Here is a 22,974-nt window from a genome sequence, read left to right as displayed (position 1 = left end):
AACTCAGCTCCATTTCTAGGTAATTCCCCTAGAGATCACAAATATGTGTAAAAGGCATGTGCCAGTTGGCGGTTATAGCACAGTCAGCACAAGGCAAAAAATTAAATGTCCATCAACAGAAGAATGGATAAACTAAAACGAAATACTCTGCAGCATCAGACCTACAGTAGCAACATGGATAAATCTCAAAAATATCCAATTTCATTTGCAAAAGGACAGCAACAGTATAAAATCATTTATATACATTTTAAATTATGTAAAACAAGTTACATTGTTTATGGCTATATATATATAAATATATTTCTCATACATTATTTAGTATATATGTATTCAATAATACTACAAAAATGTGCATGGAAATGTTCTACACCCATTTCAGGGATGAGAGAATAAGGTTTTACTTACATCCCTAATGTTTCATTCTCTTTAAAAAAAAAAAGAACCTGAAGCAAATAAATATGGCATTTGCTAGTTCTGGATAATGAGTGCATGGGTATTCTTTTTGTTAAATACTTAACTGTGTGTTTGAAAGGTTTTCATAATTAAAACTTTTTAAAGCATTTTAAAAATATATGTGTAACCCATGGTCTACTGGCACACAGAGCTAGAAATCATACAGAACCAGGTACATTATCTTTACCCATCAATCACATGCTTGAAGTAGCTTGACTAGATAACTATCTTTCATATTTGTGTAATATCTATCAGTTAAATTGCTTTCAGGCATATTGCCTCATTTAATATTCTTAACAACTTTTTGATTTAGGTATTACGACATCCATTTTTCTGAGAAGAAAAGTCAACCTTTATAGTTCTGGAGATTTTCCCAAGATCACCTACTTAGTAAGTGATCTAGTCCTGGGCTTCAGTACTGTCATTACTCTACCTCAGGTGACCATTAAGAACCCTGAAAATCTATTTTTCTAAAGACAAATGCATCATCCTCAAGATCTGCATTATCTACCTGAAACCACAGGTGTTAAGTTAGTAAATGAAATGAAATACTTTACCACTGAAATTTTTAAAGCCACCAGTCATATCCATTTATTCTATTTCTAATATACTGACCTCTTCTAAAAATAAGTTACAGAAGTCTGATAAAATCTAGCATGTTATTAATAGGAAAAATGGAAACCTTGCACAGGCAGGCTTTTCTCTCCTTTTAAAGATAAATTTTCAAAGTTAATAAACTGGAAACTATAATCTTGTTTCTTCACATAAAATCTTTTATTCAGTGTGCTCATGGTAAACACATACCAATCTTAGGGAAGCTAGTGATTAGAGAGGACCTAGTCCCTAATTTGAGAATTTAAATATCGTTAAATAAATTATCAAACATAAGTAGCACCAACAATATAAGCTAAATTTAAGGAATACACAGCTCAGGGACTGTTCAGGTTATTTTACCAAGTACAAAACAATATAAATAATAGTATCACCTAGGGGAACCTGAACTTCAACACCCCTAGCAGTAACACGGTACCCCTCCCACCCAGGCTGTAAATAAAGACCAATGAGGAACCTGGACTTCCACCCCAACCTCGTAGTAATGAGGGAGTGCCTCCTCTTCCTTGCTGCCAGAGAGTCAGAGGAGTTCTATTAAAACAGAAGACTTAAGCAAGATCCACAGTCTTATAACGTAACACCCCAAACATCCAGGATATAATCACAATCACTCATCATACCAAGAACAAGTAAAATCTCAACCCAAACGGGAAAAAGACAATTACTGATGCCAGCACCAAAATGACACAGATGCTGGAATTATCCGACAAGGATTTTAAAGCAGCTATCATAAAACTGTTTCAACAAGCACATTAAACAAATGAAAAAATAGAAAGTCTCAGCGAAGAAATGGCAGATAAAATACAAATTAAAACTCACTAGATAGGCTCAATCACAGAATGAGAGTGACAGAGGAAAGAATCAGTGAACCTGAAGATAGGAACAATAGAAATTACCCAATATGAACAATAAAGAAAGAACAGACTGAAAAAAAAAAAATGATCAGTGTCAAGCACCTGTAGGACCATAACCAAAAAAATCTATCATTCATATCATCCAAGTCCAGGAAGGAAAGGAGAAAGAAGGCAGGCCTAAAAATGGACTCAAAAGAAATTATGGCTGAAAACCTTAAAAATTTGGCAAAAGACATAAACCTACATATTCAAGAAGCTGAGTGAACCGTGGGATAAATCCAAAGAAATCCATGCCAAGACACATCATAATCAAACTCTTTGAAAATCAGAAACAAAGCGAAAGATTGTGAAAGTAGGAAGAGGGAAACATTTTACCTAGAAGGGAAAACAACTGGAATGACAGCAGTTTCTCATCAGAAACCACAGAAGCAGAAGGAAGTGGCACAACATTTTTCAAGTGCTGGGGGGAAAAAAAAAAAGCTATTAGCCCAGAATTCTATATCCAGCAAAAATATCCTTCAGGAAAAAAGGGACATAAGACATTCTCAGATGAAGGAAAACCAAGAGACTTGTTTCCAGCAGACTTGTCCTAAAAGAATGGCTAAAGAAAGATCTCTAAAAAGAAATGGTAAGAATGCAACAACAAGGTCCTACTGTATAGCACAGGGAACGATATTCAATATCTTGTAATAACCTATAATGGAAAATAATCTGAAAAAGAATAGATATATACAGATATAACTGAATCACTTTGCTGTACACCAAAAACTAACACAACATTGTAAATCAACTATACTTCGATAAAAAAAAAAAAGAAATGGTAAGAATGCATTAATGGTAATGTTAATACTTTGTGTTAAAAATGAAATATGACTTTTTATTCCATGATAATGTACAAATACTATTTTATGTGAGTCATTAGAGTATTGTCCTGATTAACGCACCATGCAAAACTCCATACTACAAAATAATTTACAGATGATGAATGTGACGTTTGGGTTATTTCCACAAAAAGCTAGACGTCGTGAGCTCTTAAGTCAAGTCTAATATTTTACCATTATCTATGCTGGAAATTCTAATTCAACTTACAGCATTTCAGTTTACAATACGCTTTTCAAAAGCATAACCTGCTGTGAGGACTAATACTGCCTATTGACCCAGCAATTCCACTTCTGGGTATATACCCAAAAGAACTGACAGCACAGACTCATACAGATATCCGTACACCCACACTCAAAGCAGCACTATTCATGATAGCCAAAGGTGGAAACAACCCAAGTGCCCATCGACAAACGAACAGGTAAACAGAATGTGGTATATACATACAATGGAATATTATTCAGCCTTAAAAAGGAAGGACATTCTGACACGTGCCACAGCATGAATGAACCTTGAGGACATTATGCTAAGTGAACTATCCAGTCACAAATGCAGTATGATACCACTTACATGCAGTACCTAAAGAAGTCAAATTCATAGAGACAGAAAGTAAAATGGGGGTTGCCAGGGACCTAGGAGGAGGGAGAACAGGAAGTTGTTGTTTAATAGGTACAGAGTATCAGTTTTGTAAGAGGAAAATATTTCTGTGGATGGATTATGGTGGTGACAGCACAAAAAAAAAACAAATGAATATACTTAATGCCACCAAACTGAACACTTAAAGATAGTTAAGATGGTAAATTTTATGTTACGTATTTTTACCACAATTTTTAAAAATAACAATATCTAGCATTTACTGAGTACTTACTATGTACCAGACATTACACTAAGAGCTTTGCATATATTTCCTTATCTCTCCTCCCAACAGCCTTTGAGGAAGGTAGCATGATCCCTGTTTTATACATGAAGAAGCTGAATTTATATACCTTGACCAAAGTTCAACAAGTATAAAATGGAGTCAAAATTCAACCTGAGGCTGGTGAGACTCTGAACCCCATTCCCTCTAACCCATGATGGTAAAGGACTGTTTCAAAGGCACCAGGAAAAAGCAGTCCTGAGTCTGAGAACAATTTGATCTTCTCAAGTAGGGGAAAATCACTTACAGTGTCTAATGAAAAAAGAGATATAAATGGTTTTGACATATGGGATGAAAAGGATGGCATCACTACAGAGGGGCTAATTCCTCAAAAGCCGAACTATAATACCAAAATATTTTCCATAAAATGTCAAGATCCACACATTAGGGGTATTCTGATTATACAGGACCAAGAGATTCGTAACTGTAAAATAGAAGAGAGAATTTAAATTCTTATAACCTTGTGGAATACAGAACACAAACAGGTAAACTTTTTCCTTCTCTACCCTTTCTTTTAAAGAAATAAAATAACCTTAACACAACCAATGACCAAACTAAGAGAGGATCTGCAGTTGGTATTATTATTATTGGTCACAACCTGTTGGGTTGCAGAATAAACTACTAACTTCAGTATTCTCTGAACCTTTTCTTTCACTTTACCAGAATTTCTATATACTCACCTCTCCCTATTTCACCATGTTCTCTGGAGCTCTTCCAATCACATCTCCTACCCCAGCTGGACCCCAACATCAAATGCTGGAACGCTGCCCTCCCCACCCCAAACCCTCAGACCTTCTACCATTCCTGCTATTCCAACTCCAAGCTTGGACTCAACCCATGCCCATTCTCTCCAGGGCTACTGCTCACACCTGCAGTGACTTAGTACCTTCCTCTAGCCGACCAAGGCACAGGGCGCACCCCTGCAGTACACACTTGTTCACAATGGTCCTGACCTGCCCCTCCCTCTCCTGGGCCTCAAAACACCCCTGGAGAAAGACCTGGAAAGATGCTGTTCAACATGAACTGGCCTCAGCAACCCTTCATCATGTCTCACACACCCTCGAAGCTGGCTGTTCCTGATATTCCAGTCTAACCCCAAGACCCCACATCCACCCTCACTCGCCTAGTAACGTTAGTGACAGGACTGAAGCCAGCCACTCAGCAGTGCCCCCAGCCTTCTTCCCACACTCACGCTGGTCTGTTCCATGCTGAGGCCACTCCACCCAGGCCTAAGTTACGGTTCTGGGAGCTTCAGGGAAACTAGGAGCGGGAGCGTGAGAGACGATGGAGGGCTGGCGGAGGGAAGGGCTGGTCGGAAGGACTGGTCAGGGCCGCTGTGACCAGTCAAGTCCTTGTTCTGTATTGTCTGCAGCGGCAAACACGGGGATTCTAATTTGGTCACGAAGAATGCAGCCCTACACTTCACCCCACTAAACCTGTAACCAGCAACACAGACTCAAGATAAAAGCATGAAGGGGAAAAATTCTCTTAATCAAATAAGATTCAAGAAGACAATTAACTGGTTCACAACCTGGCTTATTCCTTCCATGAATCCTTCTGGGGCGGCCATTACGTACCGGCTCGTGTGCCAGGCATTGTTGCCAGCATTAAACGAGATAATGGGTGAGAGCCTTTGGTAAACTGTGAAGGGCTATACATTGTCAGTTATTCTGATCTTCCCCCTCCCCACAACTAGACCATGAATCCCTTATGGGCAGAGAGTCTATCTTTGTATCCCCTACATCCCACGTGGTGCCCGGCTCAGAGCGCCTTTGGGAACACTCGCGGAATGACTTCAGCAGCGCACACCTGCAGCTGAAACATTTCTCATCTCCATTCCATCGGCCACCAGCCCTGACACAGGTCGTGGCCACCACAGACGCCTCCAAGCTCAGCTCCCTGGCTCGTGGGACTTTTATCTCCTCTTCAGAATATGAACCTATACCTTCTCTTTATACTGGAGACCAACTGCGTGGCATAAAGTTAGGCCACTAAGTTAAATATTCCCCTATGTCTAGAGTCACCAGATGTTTTATGCCTATGAGTCTTTATGTTAGTGACCAAAGCTTAGGAAAAAACTGAAACAAAACGAAACACTAGAGAACACAGAACGTGAACTGATTGGTCCATTTAAAGTACACCGCCCTCTAGCAAACTTACTTTCTAAGGACCATGCTGGCTTACGGATGTGGGGTTGGCCTCCTCTTCTTCCTCTTTCTCACAAAAGAAAACAAAGGAAAGGGAAAAAAATCCCTCATAAAGAAGCGACTATTATTTACGTTGTAGCTACATCTTCAAAGGTTCAAAGACACCTGTTTGGACATATATAAAATTCTAGCATGTGACCGGTGGTTCAACCTTCCCTATTTAATTTCTTCCTCTCAACATTTGAATTGCTTATTTTACATGTCCATCAAAGACTTGAACAACTGAAGGTTTCTGGTCAATAAGGTGCAAAAACCTAAATAATGGTAAAACAGAATTCTCACAGCTGTACTGACTACCTACCACTAATCTCCTGCTTGTTTTAAAACAAACACTACAATACGTATATTGTACGACAAAAGTTAACATACTTTAACCTATTGAAATAAATCTCATTACAGCAGTGCTCTTTTCTCCCTAGGCTTTTGTGGTTCTATTTGAAATCCATTCTCTCTTCCAACCGTGTATGTGGCTTCCTTCCCTGTTACCCAAAATCAATAAAATATTAGCATACTTGAGTGGGTACTCAATAAACATTTGTTCAATAAATAAATAAATGAGTGAATAATTATAAAATGCTGGACTAAAGCCCCCTGAGAGGTTTGCATTAGTTTACAGCATTATGCACTTGTATGTTCAGGTATATCTAAATGGGACTTAATAATAGGCATCAAGAAGCAGTTAAATATTAATCTGTTTCTGTCTTAATAATTCTACTTCAAAATATGATATAATACAAACTACAACAAATAAACGCTGAGATAGAGTTCACTTACAATCATATCACTAGTATTTACACACTTTAAAATAAGATTTGAAATATTAATACTAATCTGGAAATAATTTATAACCTAAATGTCAATGTGTTTGTAAAATGAAAGGTCTAAATGTAAAGAAGAATACATTACATTAAACTTTAAATGCACGTGTTGACAATGTAATCAACACCACTTCTTAAACACACCTTTGAAAAAAGGTTATACAAAGAGTCTCTATTATATCCAATTAACACGGAGCATCGTAATACAGGATTTTTTTCACTTTAAGATATGTAACAAGTAGGCCACAGAGAATATATTAGTAAGAAACTTTACTGGGTATAACAGCTAATATTTATTATCAAATCTTAAGTCTAATAAACACTATAACATGTAACTTTACGAGTAGCGAAAAATTTATTATTTTTAAGGTATGTTCTGATATCTTTGTTTTTCAAGTCACTAATTTTTAATTATACTGTTAGAAAATAGCTGGACATAAAATAGTCTGGATATAAGTTTGTTCTTACTGAGTTCGCTGTAAAGAAGTTATGAAATAACTTCTAACAAATAATTCTTTTACCTTAAAGGGAAAATAGTCTTAAATAAACAAAAGAAGTTATACATTTAGCAAACCTAAATGACCAGGGGTTATGTCAAACGTTTAAGAAGTAAATGAAAGTAAATATAAATCGGTAATAAGACGGTCTGTATTAAAATGTAGCTCTAATTTAAACTTATTTACTGAACTTTCCTTTTGTTTCCTATATCGTTGGTTTTTAGTGTAGGCGTGAATGATCCTGTGATCAGTTCAAAAGGGAAGACCGTAGCCACGCAAACATCCCTTCCAGTGCCTATCAGCATGTCTTTTATGTCTTGGCGTCCATTTTAGAGCATCAGCGAGGTGGTGTATAAAGAAGCTTAGAAAACAAAGGTTGTCATTTTGGCAACCCACATGAACATCGAGTGATTTCAATAAAATGAAGATCAAAATGTTGATTAGTAAAAAAGTTGAAGGAACTACTTAAGCTGGACTATGCAAACACCTGTAATGAATTTCACATATTTTTAAATCGTATTTATATACTAAATGCCATCCTCAGAACTGCTGATGTTGTCATGAAAATAGCATAAAAACCATTTAAAACAATTCACTGTCTAAGGCGTACAGTAATATCAAGCTATAAACAACAAAATAAATTCTTTTCTCAAAGGATTCACAGATCCATGATTACATACTCAAAACAAAAGCATGGATCCTGAAGCAGTCTTTTATACTGCCCAAAATGATTAGTGCTTATGTGAATATATATGAACTTCCTGTATTCTTTTAGTATATAAAATGTAAAAGAAAATATATTATTACAGGAAGTCAGAACCTAATCCTACCACTCAAACTCTCTTCTTTAGAAACAGAATCCTCACTGACAATGAGGGTGGTCGACAAAAGTACGTGCCTTACAGTGAACCTCTCCTATAATAATGCTGATTTTTAAGAGCAGAACTATCACAATCCAACCATAACCAGGCCTAATAGGAAGTATTTATTGTTGAGAAATTAGATATCAGGCATATACCTAAGTAAAACACCAGGTAGTATTGAAAAGAAAATTGATGAACTTTCTAGATTTTCCTTCTACTTAAAACATTTTGAGAGAGGCAGGCTATAGTCATCGTTTAATTACACAATGTAATCAGCTAAAAACAATAGAATTTTTCTCCAAGTATTTCAAACACAGCTCACTACTTCTTATCCCAAAGATTTAAATTGCTATTCTCTGCCATTCCCAGCCATTTCTGCCAACATCATAAAAATTACCTTTTATCATTTCCTTCTCACAATGAGAATTCCCTAATCGCACACATCTTTTAGACACATACACCTCCCCACCCACCTCCCCACCCACCTCCAAAAACTGGTTCAGAGCAAAGACACACACAAAAATAATGACCAAGCTCACATTTCTTGTTTGCCCTTCAAGCGAAGTCTGGTGTCTTCAGCTTGCCTTTCTGGTCTTCGGTGTTGTCACTCATTGCTGGGGGATGTAGTTAGGACAGCATGAAGCAGCAGAAATAAAAGCTGTTGCTTTAAGAAAACGTTTTCTTAAACACATGGATAAAACAACTTTGACTCTGACTTCCTGGCTGTGTTGATAAAATCTTAGAAAGGGTCCTTAAAAAGTGAATGTCTACAAATGGGAAAAAATGAAATAAAATAAAATCTAAAAACTTACGTTCTGAACACATTCCGAAGGAGGTCTGATTGGATTTGAAAGCAGGTTTGTACTGATGAACAAAGTTTATTTTGTAGAAAATTAAGTCTCTCTAATTAGAAATTTGCCTTTGCCATCTTCTATATTGTCAATCCTGTCTCTCATAGTATAATCATACATGCCAAAAAATCAAATACAGTATTTCCCAAATGCATGGACACTGTGGAAGCTTCATTTTGAAAAAGGCTTTTATTTCCCTTAATACTGGTGACTAAACGTCATTGTATGTGCCAACACTTTCAAATAGCCCAAGAGACTTAAAAAGCCTTCTAAGTTTGAACACCCAAAAGTTCTGAGTTTTCTGTACCCCAGGACGGTTTTCTTTCCTGAAGCTCAAGCCGAGAAAGCAGACAAAAGAAGCTGATTTGACTGTGCTGTGCCAAGTCTTGCCTTTTTTCTTTCCTCAGCTCTCCCTCTGCCTCTCTCCCCCTTCCCTCTCTCTCTTTCTCCCTCTCACTCTTTTGCTCCCAGTATGGCAACCTTCCGAGCAGTCTTGGCGGAGGTCCAGCCTGTGCCAGCCTGTCGGAATTCTTGTCTCCAAAAGATGTCCTTTGCGGATCGATTAATACATCTGAAAACAGGAAACTGTGGTACGGTACCCAAATCCTGGCACCAACAGCATCGACTTCTGCCAAATCACCTTACGGATTTCATGGTAGCCTACCTTTCATCATCATTACTAACATGTTCCCGGAGCAATAATGGAGTACTAGAAGCCATTCGCTGTTCAGCGATAAGGAATCTGTTCCCTAGAAATGTCCATATGCGACATATGCACAACCTGCAGTAAATTAAAATTCTCCTGTGAGAAGAGATGTATGTAACTTTAATAAGCACCACATACTGTATTTCTTTTTATAAGGATTGCTTTCCCTTGCCCTGCGGCAAAGAATCATGGGAGAACAGAAAAGGAGGCATGCAGACTGAAATTAAAACTGTATGCCCAAATAAGTCATGCTTTATCCTAAGGGAAAAGAGCAGAGTTCTGACTGATCAGCAATTCCTATGCTCAAGGAAAGTCTAATATAAACTGTACTTATCCAAAATTTTACTGGACATGAAGGGGGGAAAGAATTCTTTTCAAAACACAATTAAAAGGGAAAAAAAGAGTGGACTGAGTAAAATTAAGCATCTTTTCATATTTTGAAATCAAGTTTCAACACAGCCACTTGTTAACTAAATTCATACTTGTACAATTAATAAGTATAAGTAAATACTGTTTATTTTTATTTGTAGCATGCACATCTTTTGAAGCAAAACAGCCGGTCTGTGCTTCACACATGTACCTGTCCTTTGTGGATCAAATAATATATTTGAAAACTGGAAACTTGGGTATGGTATCCAAATCCAGGCACCAACAGCATTGACATCTACCAAATCATTTTCTGATATTTCACTTAAGAAATCATTTTTACCTCTGATGCTTGAAAATACAGAATAGCCAAACTCTATACATGGTTTCATAGGAAGAACCCAGAATAGTAGGTTCTAGTCCTTGGCTCAGTCCTTCTAACTTACGTAACCTCAAGGTCTTAAATTGCTTGATCTATATAATCCTTAGTTTGCTCTTCTATCAAATATAAAAATCAGTAATTTCCTCCTCTGCGCTCCCAAAACACTCTGTTTATACTCAGTACACCTTCATGCTAACTGTATAATAATTTGTTGAGTATGTGTCCTCTACCAACCAAATGTGTCATCCTCACAGGCAGGACCATTTGTCACTTACCTAAGAAAACTGAAAGTCTTGCGTGGAGCCTTTCCTATTCAGGGGCTCAACAAATCTGTTAGGTGAATGAATTATGGGGATCAGTCACATAAATATCACTCTGAAGTTCTATAAAACTATGAAATATAATAATGAAATACAAAACCACATGCTACTAAATCATAAAGTTGATAGATGAGAGAAATGCTACAGAGATATCATAAGGGTCAGATTAAAGTACTAACGATAAAGTGTTCCATACTATCCTTTCAGATAGGGACTGATGGGCAGGGTAACGGTGGATTTGCAATTTCTAATCAAACTGTTGAAAGCTAAAGACAAAGAGAGAATCTTGAAAGCAGCTAGAAGTGACTCAAGTACAAGGAAGCCTCCATAAGAGTAACAGCTGACTGCTCACTGAAAACCATGGAGGCCAGAAGGCAGTGGGATGGCACATTCAAAGTGCTGAAAGGAAAAAAACCATCCACCAAGAATTCTGTCAGCAAAACTCTCCTTCAAAAATCAAGGAGACATTAAAAGACATTCCCGGATAAACAAAAACAGGGTTTATCACCAGCAGATCTGCCCTACAAGAAATACTAAAGGAACTTTTCCTTCAGGCTGCAAAGAAAGGAGATTAGACAGCAACTCAAATCCACATGAAGAAATAAAGAGCGCAAGTAAAGGTAACCACAGAAGCAAACGTTAAAGACAGTAAAAATATATTTTTTGTTTGTAACTTTTTTTTTCTTTTATCCGATTTGAAAGACAACAGCATAAAGCAATAATTATAAGTCTATGTTGATGGGCACATAATGTATGAAGATGTCGTTTGTAACAACAGAATAAAGGAGGGACGGAACAGAGCTACAAAGGAGCAAAGTTTTTATATACTACTGAAATTAAGTTGGTATTAATCTGAATTAGATTGTTATAAATTAAGATGTTAACTGTAATGCCCAAAGCAATCACTAAGAAAACAACAAGGGAATTAAATTGTTACCATGGAAAAATATTATTTAACACAAAAGAAAGCAGTAATGGAAGAACAAAGAAACAAAAAAGACAAAGACATATAGAAAATTGCAAAATGGCAGAAGTAAACCCAACCTTATTAGTATTTAATTAAATTTAAATAAACTAAAGTCTCCAATTAAAAGACAGAGACTGGCAGAATGAATAAAAGTAAATGATCCAACTATATGCTCTCTATAAGAGACACACTTTAGATTTAAAGAAACAAATAGGTTGAAAGTAAAAGGATGGAAAAATATATACCAAACAAATAGCAACCAAAAGAAAGCGGGAGTGGTTATACTAAGATCAGATAGAATAAATGTTAAGACAAAAATTATTACTAGAGAAAAATAAGGACAATTATAATGATAAAAAGGGTCAGTTAATCAAGAAGATACAACCATTATAAACATAAATACACTTAAGAGCCCCAAAATACATAAAGCAAAAAAATGAAATAATTAAAGAAATAGAAAATTCAACAAATAGACAATTCTCCAAAAAGAGTCAGAGACTTAAGTACACAACTGAATAATGGATAAAATAACTAGATAGATATTCAGCAAGGAAATAAAAGACTTGAACAACACTGTAAAGTAACTAGAACTAACAGACATCTATACAATACTGTCCTCAACAGCAACAGAATGTACATTCTTCTCAAATGCACACAGAACACTCTTCAGGACAGACAATATGTTAGGCCATAAAACGAGCCTCAATAAATTTAAAGGAACTGAAATCATACAAAGTAATTCTCCAACCACAGTGGAATAAAAGTAGAAACCAATAACAGGAAAAGAAGATTGGGAAAATCACAAATATACGGAAATTAAATAATGCTCCTAAATAACCAATGAAGAAACAATAAAGACTAGAGTGGAAATAAATGAAATAGAGAATAGAAAAACAATACAGAAAATCAGACAAAGACACTGCAAGAGAACTACAGACCAATATCCCTTATGAATACAGATGAAAAATTCTGAACAAAATACTAACAAACTGAATGTAGCAACACATAAAAAGGATTATACCAGGAATACAAGGTTGGTTCAACAGAGAAAAATCAATCAAGGTAATATACTATATTAATAAAGGACAGAAACCACTTGTATCGCATCTGACAAAACCCAACACCTTTCATGATTAGAAATTTGGATCTACATAAAGAAAGGAAGAGCACTGAAGAAGGAACAAGTGAAGGTCAAATAAAAACTTATATTGTTCTTATTTTTAACTGATCTAACAGATAACAGTTCAAAATAATAGCAATAATGTACTCAATTATATATGCTTATGTATATACATATATGTATATATGCTGATGTATGCTAATGTACAATATAAGTGAAATGAATGACAGCAATGATTCGAGAGACAGGAAGGAGGATTTAGGATTATTTTGTTATTATAAGGTACTTGCACTACCCATGAAGGAGTATGATGTTATTTGAAAGTGGATTTGGACTAGTTGTATAACGGATGTACTGATAAAGGCAAGAAAACTGAATCATACAAAATGCTCAATTAAAACCACAAAAGGCAGGAAAAAGAATAGAAGACAAAAACAGGAACACAAAACAAGGCAACAAATAGAAAATAGTAACAAATATGGTAGATAGTTATCCAACTATATCAATAATCACTTTGCACATCAATAATCTACATGCACCAATAAAAGACAGAGATCGTCACAGTGGATCAAAACATATTTCTACATAAAAACTTGTACACAAATGTTCATAGCAGCATTAATCATAATAGCCAAAAAGTGAAAACAATCCAAGTGTCCATCAACTGTTGAATAGGTAAACAAAATGTGTTCTATCCATACAATGGACTATTATTCAGCAATAAAAAGGGATGAAGCACTATTACATGCTATAACATGGATGATCTTTGAAAAATTTATGCTAAGTGAAAGAAGCCAGACACAAAAGTGCACATATTGTATGCTTCTATTTATATGAAAGGTCCAGAATAGACAAATCCATAGACACAAGACTAGTGGTTGCCAGGGGCTGGGCAGCGAGAAGAACAGGGAGCGGCTGCTCATAGGTACAAGGTTTCCTCTTGGAGCGATGAACATGTTGTGGAATTAGTGGTGATGGTTGCACAACCTAGTAAATAGACTAAAAACCACTGAATTATATACTATAGAATGGTGAATTTTATGGTATGTGAATTATATCTTGATAAGCAAAAAAGGTGCAGTCCATCTTTCCACTATTTCTGAGTGTTGTAAATGATTATATCCCATGGTAAACCCTCAAAAACCCTTTCAGCCCCTTACATAAAGGAAACACTATACATTAGCTCTTCCCATGCAGTCTGATCCCAGAGGTCTTACCAAGGCCTTCTCAGTGCTAACCCATGATCTGACTCAACCCTTTAATCCCTGCCTCTCCTCCACCTCCTTGTGGTTCCCTCTCCCAGCTACCCACTTAAATAGGACACTACTCTCTGCACCCACACGAGATATTGATCATGTGTGTACTGTTTATCTGATTCACTGGTGGCCTCAAAATCTTCTACTGATTCAAGCTCTCAGATAGAATGTACAGTCAGAAGGGACTGATTCTCAGAAGTTTTATCTAACCTATAAGTTAGTGGTTGCAGATAGTAGCATGGTTAAGTCTTTCTACAGACTCAGCAGAAGTGTACTGAGGGTAGCAGAAGAAACAGGGGGTCAAAATGCACAGACTTCCTCTAAACCTGTGGTTTTTCAAACTTCCTTGCAGGGATCCTTGGAGATGCTGCAGGGCTTTCACAGAGGACAAAGAAAAGATAAACAGGCAAGGTTCCAGGGCATCACCCCTGCATCGACCAGAGGAGTTCTGCTTTTGTGATGTGTGTATATGGGGTTCACACAGATTTTGTTTGACAAAGAAGTTTTTCTTAAAAAAAAATTTTAAATCCTTTACTTTAAGCCAATCTGGGAAAATACTCCCTAATGAGCTAACGTAACAATAACTTCTAAGGTTGTAGCCCTCTCAGAATATTTACAGTATGAGCTAACGTCATCTGAAATGTAAGACAGTCATGGGGAGCTACTGCCTAACCATATAGAGATTACATCTACCTTGTCCACAAGATAGAAAACTGAGTTATTGGACCATTTACCTACTTCCCTTTGCTCCCTAGATTTATATCTTTAGATCTATAATCTGAAACCCCAAAGAGCATGAATCTGGTCTTCTTTCCCAGCTATTCATTAAGTCTTGAATACAGCCATCCACTCAGGACTAACTCTCTCAAGCATTATCTGAACAATGACTACATGCCAGGCGTGTGCTGAGGACATGGAGCCCCTGCCGTCATGGGGCTGGTATGTAAACAGCTGGTATGTAAAATTTCAGGTCATCCATCAGCTATGAGAGAAGCATGTCCACAACATCCTACAGACACGGGAAAGAAAGAACATGCTGAAGAGTCATCTACCCACCAACCAAAAGTCAAATACATTTCACTCTAGTTAGAATGAAGAGAGAAGTTTAAAAAGTATACTCAATCATTTATACACATTTGTTGTGTTCACGTTATGCTTGAAGAAGTAAGCTAATGCTCTGGGGAATCCAGAGGCACATCACAAATCACCCCAGCCCTCAAGAAGCTTAAAGTCTAGTATGAAGATAAGACACTTACAAAATATTACACTTTACGTGATAAATATTATTTAAACATCTCCCCAAATCCTAACTCTTCCATGTTCCTTCCTGGTGTCATGATATAAAAGATAAATTGCCTTTCTACAAAGTTCGAATGTGAAATTGTGATGGCCATCCTTCCTAAAGCCAATCCAAATTATAACCACTCTCTCTTTCCTCTCTCCTGCCCTCTCTCTTTCTCCTTCTTTCTTATTTCTCCTCTCTCTCCCTTCTCTAACATTACACACTTAGTTGTTACCTGCATTCATTGATTAATTAAGTCAGTATTTACTGAGCACTTGCTTATGTACAAAATATGGGGTTAGAAGCCACCATGAACACAAAAGTGAAATAAACAAAAGGTAATCATGTATTAATAATAATAATCATGATAATAAGCACTTTCACATTCCTTAATTCATTCACTCATCCAACCTTTGGAGGAAGACAGGTGTTATTTTACTTTACAGATGAGGAAACTGACATCAAAAGAAGTTATGTGACTTGTCCAGACCATCAGACACATATCTAGAGTACAGAAAACTGAAGCAACTATTCCAGGTTCCATTATTTAAGGAACTCAGGAAGACCCAATGAACACAGGTGGCCTCATACATCCCACTACCTACTTAACAATCCCTCTGAATGGTTAATAGGCACCTCAAAGTCCACTTGGCCGAAACAGAAATCTTGATTTTTCTCAGAAAAGTTCATTCCTCTCTCAGCCTCCATTAAATGACAATACCAAACGCTCAGCTGCTCAACCTGAAAATCCAAGAGTCATCCTTGATTCATCCTCCTTCACCCACTAGAAAGGCTAAGGGGGAAAAGATTACAGCAGGTGCTGGTAAGGATGCTGGAAACCGAAACCTCATACACTGTGATGGGAACGTAAAATGGTAAACAGCCTCACAGTTCCTTTAAAAGTTCAACTTATACTCACCACAGGAACCAGCAATTTCCACCCCTAAGTCTATGGGTGAGAAAACATATGTCCACACAAAGACCTGCACATGAATATTCACTGGAGAATTATTCTTAACAGACAAAAACTGGAAACAATCCAAAAGTCCACCATGTGAGGAAAGGATAAACAAAATGCGGTCTACCTTTCACTACCACACAATAAAAAGGCACAAATTACTAATACACGCAACAACACGGATGAACCTCAGAAACACTGTACTAAGGGAAAGAAGCCAGACAAGACTACATGTAGCATGACTCCATATCTATGGAACACATTTAAAAGACAGAACTTTTCAACCTATAGAAACAGAAAGCAGATCGTTTGCGGTGTGGGTCTGGGGTAGGAGAGGGGATTGACGGCAAACGGGCGAGAGAGAACTTTGGGGGCTAATGGAAGTGTTTTCACCTGACCTGCATTGACTGTTTCACCACTGTATCAATTTATTAAAAATCATCAAACTGTACACTCAGCACAGGTGAATTTTATGGTATATAAATGATACCTCAATACAGACACCGAACAATTCACATGTTTAGCAACATTTTCTGCATCCAAGACACTGTATTAGGCCCCAAAGGGGGGACTGACCAAGACACTGTCCCCACCCTGAAGGAGCTCTCAGCCCCTTTCTTCCAGTTGCAGAAACAAAAGATGCACATGGACATAACAGATATCACACATCAAAAAATGACTGCCCAATACCTGGACCAGGCAATGAACGTGATGAAGTCTGGAGGAAGGAGAGAGACGGGGAGTGAGGTGTTGGGGAGGCCTTACGGAGGAGGTTAGTTTTAACTAACCTTTGCAGGATGAATGATAATCAGAAAAGTGGAAACTGGAGGGCAGTGTTGAGGAAAAACCCAAAGGCGGGAATGAGCGAGACGCGTCAGCAGTCGGTGAGGCAGTCTGGCTGAAACAGAGGCCCGTGAGAACAGAGAGGGTCCTGACAGCCATGAAGCCCGAAGCCTGTGCCCTCTCATGGTGTGTCCTCAAACCTCAGGCATCTGGGCACCACGTTTATGATTTCTGCCATATTTAAAATTATAGCATGACTTGTGCATTATAGGCTTAACATTCTTTAAACTCGCTTATTTTACCTAGATTCATTTCTAAAGGAGACTTTATAATCCAACTAGACAATGAAAACCAGCATTATTTGCGAGACATACTAAATACTGTAAAAATGGGTGTTACTAAATTGCGGAAGCCTGAAGCTGTTTCTAAGCTGGAGGCCTATCTCTTTTAAGAAGAAAGATTAACAAGTGCTGGAGAAGGGTTAGAAACAGTCAACATTCAAACACCAAACTGACACTTTCACCTTGATACAATCAGAACAGCTGAAAGACAGTTGAAAAAAGGAATAGTTTTCTCACCGTGGTTCAGTGTCATTTACTGCCATACCCTTGAACCATTTAATATCACCCTGTGTTAGGAGTCCCACGTTGTGGAAAATGTTGGTCTACAGTAAATCTTAGAAGGGGGGGTAGAGGGGATGATAACAATAATTAATATTTATTTAGCATTTACTATATGCCAGACATTGTTCTAAACACTTCTCATTTTATTTCATTTAATCCTCATAATAATAATACTACCTCATAAGGGTATTATCAACCCATTTTTCAGGCTAAGAAACTGAGCCATACAGAGCTTAACTAACTTGCCCAAGGTCATACAACTTGCCCAAAGTCACATAGTTAATAAATGGCAGAGGGACTTCCCTAGTGGCACAGTGGCTAAGAATCTGCCTGCCAGTGCAGGGGACATGGGTTCGAGCCCTGGTCCGGGAAGATCCCACATGCTGTGGAACAACTAAGCCCGTGCACTACAACTACTGCACCCGCGCTCTAGAGCCCGCGAGCCACAACTACTGAGCCCGTGTGCCACAACTACTGAAGCCCGTGCTCCTAGAGCCTGCGCTCTGCAACAAGAGAAGCCACCGCAATAAGGCTGCACACCACAACAAAGAGTAGCCCCCGCTTCGCACAACTAGAGAAAGCCCGCACGCAGCGACAAAGACCCAACACAGCCAAAAATAAATAAATAAAATAAATTTTTTTTAAAATAAATAAATAAATAAATGGCAGAGCTGGAACTGAACCCAGGCAGTCTGTCTCCAGTCCGTGAACTTAACCACTACAATTGAGCTGATTCTCATGTGAAATGATATTTCAGGAAGATTTATCTGGCTATGATTTGTTTGCTGAACTAAAGGAAAGAGAGGCCAGGAGACTACTGCAATGGCCCAGGCATCAGAGACCATGGGCCAGCTGGGCCTGGGGGCTTAATTGCCATTTGCTGTGGGCAGCAGAGGGCAGCAGAGGGCTGTGGAGCAAGAGCTGGGCCCCCCACCCAGACTTCCGGCCAGGGGCTTCCAGTGGACAAGGGAAACAGGGCTAAGGCCCAAGTCAGAGGTGCAAAGCCTATCCCGGAAAGAGCAGAGCTGGGGACACCACCGTCCATAGGGGGCCAGGAGAAGTCACCCCTGGATGTGAGGACAAGCCCAGAGAGAAGGCAGAGGTGTTGGAGAAGCAGCGTCTCAGAGCGGCCAGGCGGCTGAAACACCAGACCCTGCCCCAGGTTCTTGGGCTGCCACCGAAGACCCTCTCACACTCTGACATGGTCCAAGTTCTTCCACATTTCACTTCCAAACGTAACAGTGACATCATGACCTCTTTTTTTAATTTGTAAATGGATTTCAGGTCTTTCAAGAGTAGGAAATTTGGCTGTACCTTGCCCTAAACCTCCTCTTTTAAATTCAAAATATGCATTTAGGACTGGTATCTAGTTCTCAGACAAAGTGTTTTAAAATTAAAATTAAGAAACACATTCAAACGGCATTTCCAAGCTTCCGACAGTTCTGAAATATCCTGAACACAGACACCAGTCACCCACAGACTTCAGAATTGTTTTATTACCTTAAATCTTCCAAGAGCACTGCTTGAAAAAAAATAAGATAGCAGATAAAATTGTCAGGATAAGAAAAAAAGAAAACCGCCTTGAAGAAAATGTTCTATGCATGGAAAAAGAAAGACTAAAAAAATTAAGAACAAAAATAACTGATCTGTACTGACTGATGTGATGCTAAACTCAGGCTTCATTTAAAAAGTAGAAAAATTCAACATTGTAGGTTTGTGATTTACTCTTGAAAAAATATGATTTCTTATTTCCCAGGAGAAAAGCTTTAATAGTATCAATAGATTTCTCTGGATATCAAATATTTCTCCATTATTGTGAGTAAATTAGATCAAAATTAGATGGATTAAATTTCCCTTAAAATACCCAAGAGATTTTAAAAATACAAGGAAACGTGTCACACACCCCAAAACAATATTTTATCCGAATACCTCCATGGAAATATCTCCCCATTAGAATACTTAGCCAGAAAACAAAACTAACCTGAGTTTTAGATGTACTAAGTTCAAAATACCTTATTAAAACTCGATCGTCATTTGCTGATGCTAAGATGAAATTCATAATCTTTGGTGCACTTTAAAAATCCCTGGAAATATGCATTTACATTTCTGTTTTTAATCTGGAAAAAAAAATGTGTCTGAATTAGTGATAAGTTGGATAGGAGTCTGAATTTTCTTTTTATTATTACTCAGCCATAAAAAGAAACGAAACTGAGTTATTTGTAGTGAGGTGGATGGAGTTAGAGTCTGTCATACAGAGTGAAGTAAGTCAGAAAGAGAAAATCAAATACAGTATGCTAACACATATATATGGAATCTAAGGAAAAAAAAAAAAAGGTCATGAAGAACCTAGTGGCAAGACGGGAATAAAGACACAGACCTACTAGAGAATGGACTTGAGGATATGGGGAGGGGGAAGGGTAAGCTGGGACAAAGTGAGAGAGTGGCATGGACATATATACACTACCAAACGTAAAATAGATAGCTAGGGGGAAGCAGCCGCATAGCACAGGGAGATCAGCTCGGTGCTTTGTGGCCACCTAGAGGGGTGGGATAGGGAGGGTGGGAGGGAGGGAGATGCAAGAGGGAAGAGATATGGGAACATATGTATATGTGTAACTGATTCACTTTGTTATAAAGCAGAAACTAACACACCATTGTAAAGCAATTATACTCCAATAAAGATGTTTAAAAAAAATAAAAAATTAAATAAAATAAAATATAAATTTCCCTTAATATCAAGATAGACACAAAGTATTGTTTCTAAAAAGCTTTCTATTTGTGCTTTAATTATTTTTAATTTAAATTGAGCTAAACTAGGGCAGATAGCTATATATTTGTTATTTTTTTTCTAATCAGCAATATAAATTATTTTTTTCTACTTGAGTTACTTTTTAAAAATCTGAAAGGTTACTTCTTTGCCCTAAAACTTATTTTGATAAACAATATTTTAAAAAATAAATAAATAAATAAATACAACATATACAACGAAGAATGTAAATAACAGTAAGCACTTCCAAATTCTTAAAAAATTCACCCTCGCATCAGTGCCACAAGGTTCATGGCTTAACTATTCTCATCTATGTTATCTTTGTCTTCCTGACTGAACTATAAACTCCTCAAGAGAAAAAATTATTAACTTTTTAAATCATCCATTAGCACCACACTGACCCATCTATTTGCTTGGTAAGTATTTACTGAATACCTACTGTGTTCAAGGCACCTTGCTGGCGACACAGCAATAAGGTAATGAAGCGGAAACAGTCCTTGCCTTCAAAGATGTTACTGTCCAGAGGGAGGTGGGGAGACTGATAAAATGTACACAAGACTAAGAGGTTCACAAATACCCCTCAGTGGGAAGAAGGGCCCTCTAGACTCAATCGCTCTTTACCATCCCCTCTCCACAGTCTCAAATCTACTTCATTTGGCAGCCAGTTAAAGCTCCAATACTACAAAATTTAATCCCAGATCAATGCGGGAAAAGTCCTTGGTCTCTGAGAAAACAATGTGATATGGTTTTTGAAAGAGAAGGTGAGACCCTTAGATCTGGATATTAGCTGGAACCCATGTCACAGAGAAGCGCTAGATCTGTTCCGTGTGAGAAGATTTACATTTTCTTAGAACGAGGCTGAAAGAAGTGAGGAATGAGGGACTTCCCTGGTGGTCCAGTGGTTAAGACTTTGCCTTCCAATGCAGGGGGTGCGGGTTCGCTCCCTAGTCAGAGAGCTAAGATCCCACATGCCTCGCAGCCAAAAAACCAAAACACAAAACAGAGGCAGTATTGTAACAAATTCAATAAAGACTTCAAAAATGGTCCCCATCAAAAAAATCTTAATAAAAAGAGAAAAAAAAGAAGTGAGGAATGAGCAGTGGGGGAAGCGAGAGGAACCAGAAAGGTGTAGGCTCGGCCCTGCGTTGGGAAGCAGCCTGGACGGCTGGCCAAAGGCGCTGGGGAGCTGGACCGTGCACAGGGTTTTCACCCCTTGGCTCTGCCCTGTGCAGTCAGACCCTCCTCCAGCGCTTCTGCCCCAACCTTCAGTAAAGTCTGCAACATCCTCACCTGTGCTATGTGGGGTTCCGTAGATATAATGCTAAAGGGGTCAATTCAGTGTGAAAAAGAGAGAGTACCTGGGGATGCAGGAACCGGGAGGCAGAGGTAACCAAGACAACACAAGCATCCCACACACACTCCAGAATTTAGAGGACTCTTAAGGATGGCTTTGGACTTCTGTGGTTTGGAACTGGGGTTTGAGTCAAGAGGAGGAGGCCCCCAAATGCAAGTAGTTATACAGTCAGCTAGGCGAGGTTCAAACCACCAAAGGGGTGCCAGCAGCTTCAAAGGAGGACCCCTACACATGGTCTCATTCAGACTAGCCCCGGTGATGCCTCCTGATCAACCCCTTCCTGACGGTGATCTGGGACTGCCCTCAGACTGGATCTGTGCACAGCCCTAACTAGGTCTGCCACCTCCTGCAGTGTTGACCTGGCCCTATCCTGCCCCAGCGCTACTTCTGCTTCGATCTGTGTTGTGACATCTTGCCCAAGCATTTCCCCAGCACCCAACCTCAACCTGCCTCTGCAGCCCATTAACTACTTCTCTTTCCAGACTGACAGTTTATAGGACAAGGGCTGGCCATATGGGCACTGCAAAAGACCTGGCCACAGTAATTAGGAGGGCACTAGACTTTGGAAGGAAAAACTGTAGACAAATTTCACATTTAGGAGACAGAGTTACAGGCGACTACAGGACCAACAGTCTGCAAAGAACAAGGTCCACGTGTAGTCTGTGTGGGAAGAACTTTGCTCATTAAGAAAACCACGGTGTACTTCTACTTCTAAACTCCCGTGGGTTTGCTTCAACTATACTTTCAAATATTCAGATATAGGAAAAAAGGTTGGTCTCTAAGAATTTTCAAGAATGAAACCAGATATATAGATTTTTTTACTCTGTAAGAAGCTGTCCCACCAAAATAAAATAAGGAAGGATAAAGTTAGTTTGGAGGCAGAGAGGTGGATTCACAGTTGCCAAAGTAACTTCCTCTAGATTGAGAAAGAGGCTATCAGGAAACATTGTAACTGTATTTGCAACCATGTTGCATGGCTCCATTTTCTCTCCCTTTCTCTGCCTTTTCCTCAAGGGGAAAAAAAGAACAGAAGAGAAGAGGGGCAAAATGCAAGTACAACTATGCAAGAAAGATGCAGGGCCCAGAGTTGGAGCTAATAAGCTTCTGAGGAAGGAGATTAATTCTGAAGGTAAGCGGGGA

The 22,974-nt window shown here is 38.4% G+C and overlaps 1 protein-coding gene and 1 long non-coding RNA gene across 4 annotated transcripts in view; both read right to left on the bottom strand.

Moving 5' to 3' along the window:
- LOC309664107 overlaps nucleotides 1–10,672 on the bottom strand; it is a 61,839-nt gene extending 51,167 nt beyond the window's left edge. Inside the window, exons 1-3 of one of the 2 annotated variants that reach the window (XR_014265619.1) lie at nucleotides 8,912–10,672; nucleotides 8,639–8,713; nucleotides 1,943–7,597 (exon numbers count right to left, since the gene is read on the bottom strand). This is a non-coding gene — a long non-coding RNA (uncharacterized lncRNA). Of the gene's footprint in view, nucleotides 1–1,942; nucleotides 7,598–8,638; nucleotides 8,714–8,911 lie in introns of those variants that run through there. The other variant, XR_014265618.1, reaches the window with a different exon arrangement.
- Nucleotides 1–22,974, bottom strand: part of MSRA (methionine sulfoxide reductase A) — a 377,340-nt gene that overhangs the window by 331,532 nt on the left and 22,834 nt on the right. The gene's annotated exons all lie outside the window — the stretch shown is intronic.

The sequence above is a fragment of the Balaenoptera physalus genome (assembly GCF_965194825.1).
Source record: "Balaenoptera physalus genome assembly, chromosome: 7".
NCBI lineage: Eukaryota > Metazoa > Chordata > Mammalia > Artiodactyla > Balaenopteridae > Balaenoptera > Balaenoptera physalus.
This window is presented reverse-complemented; position numbering and strand designations above follow the sequence as displayed.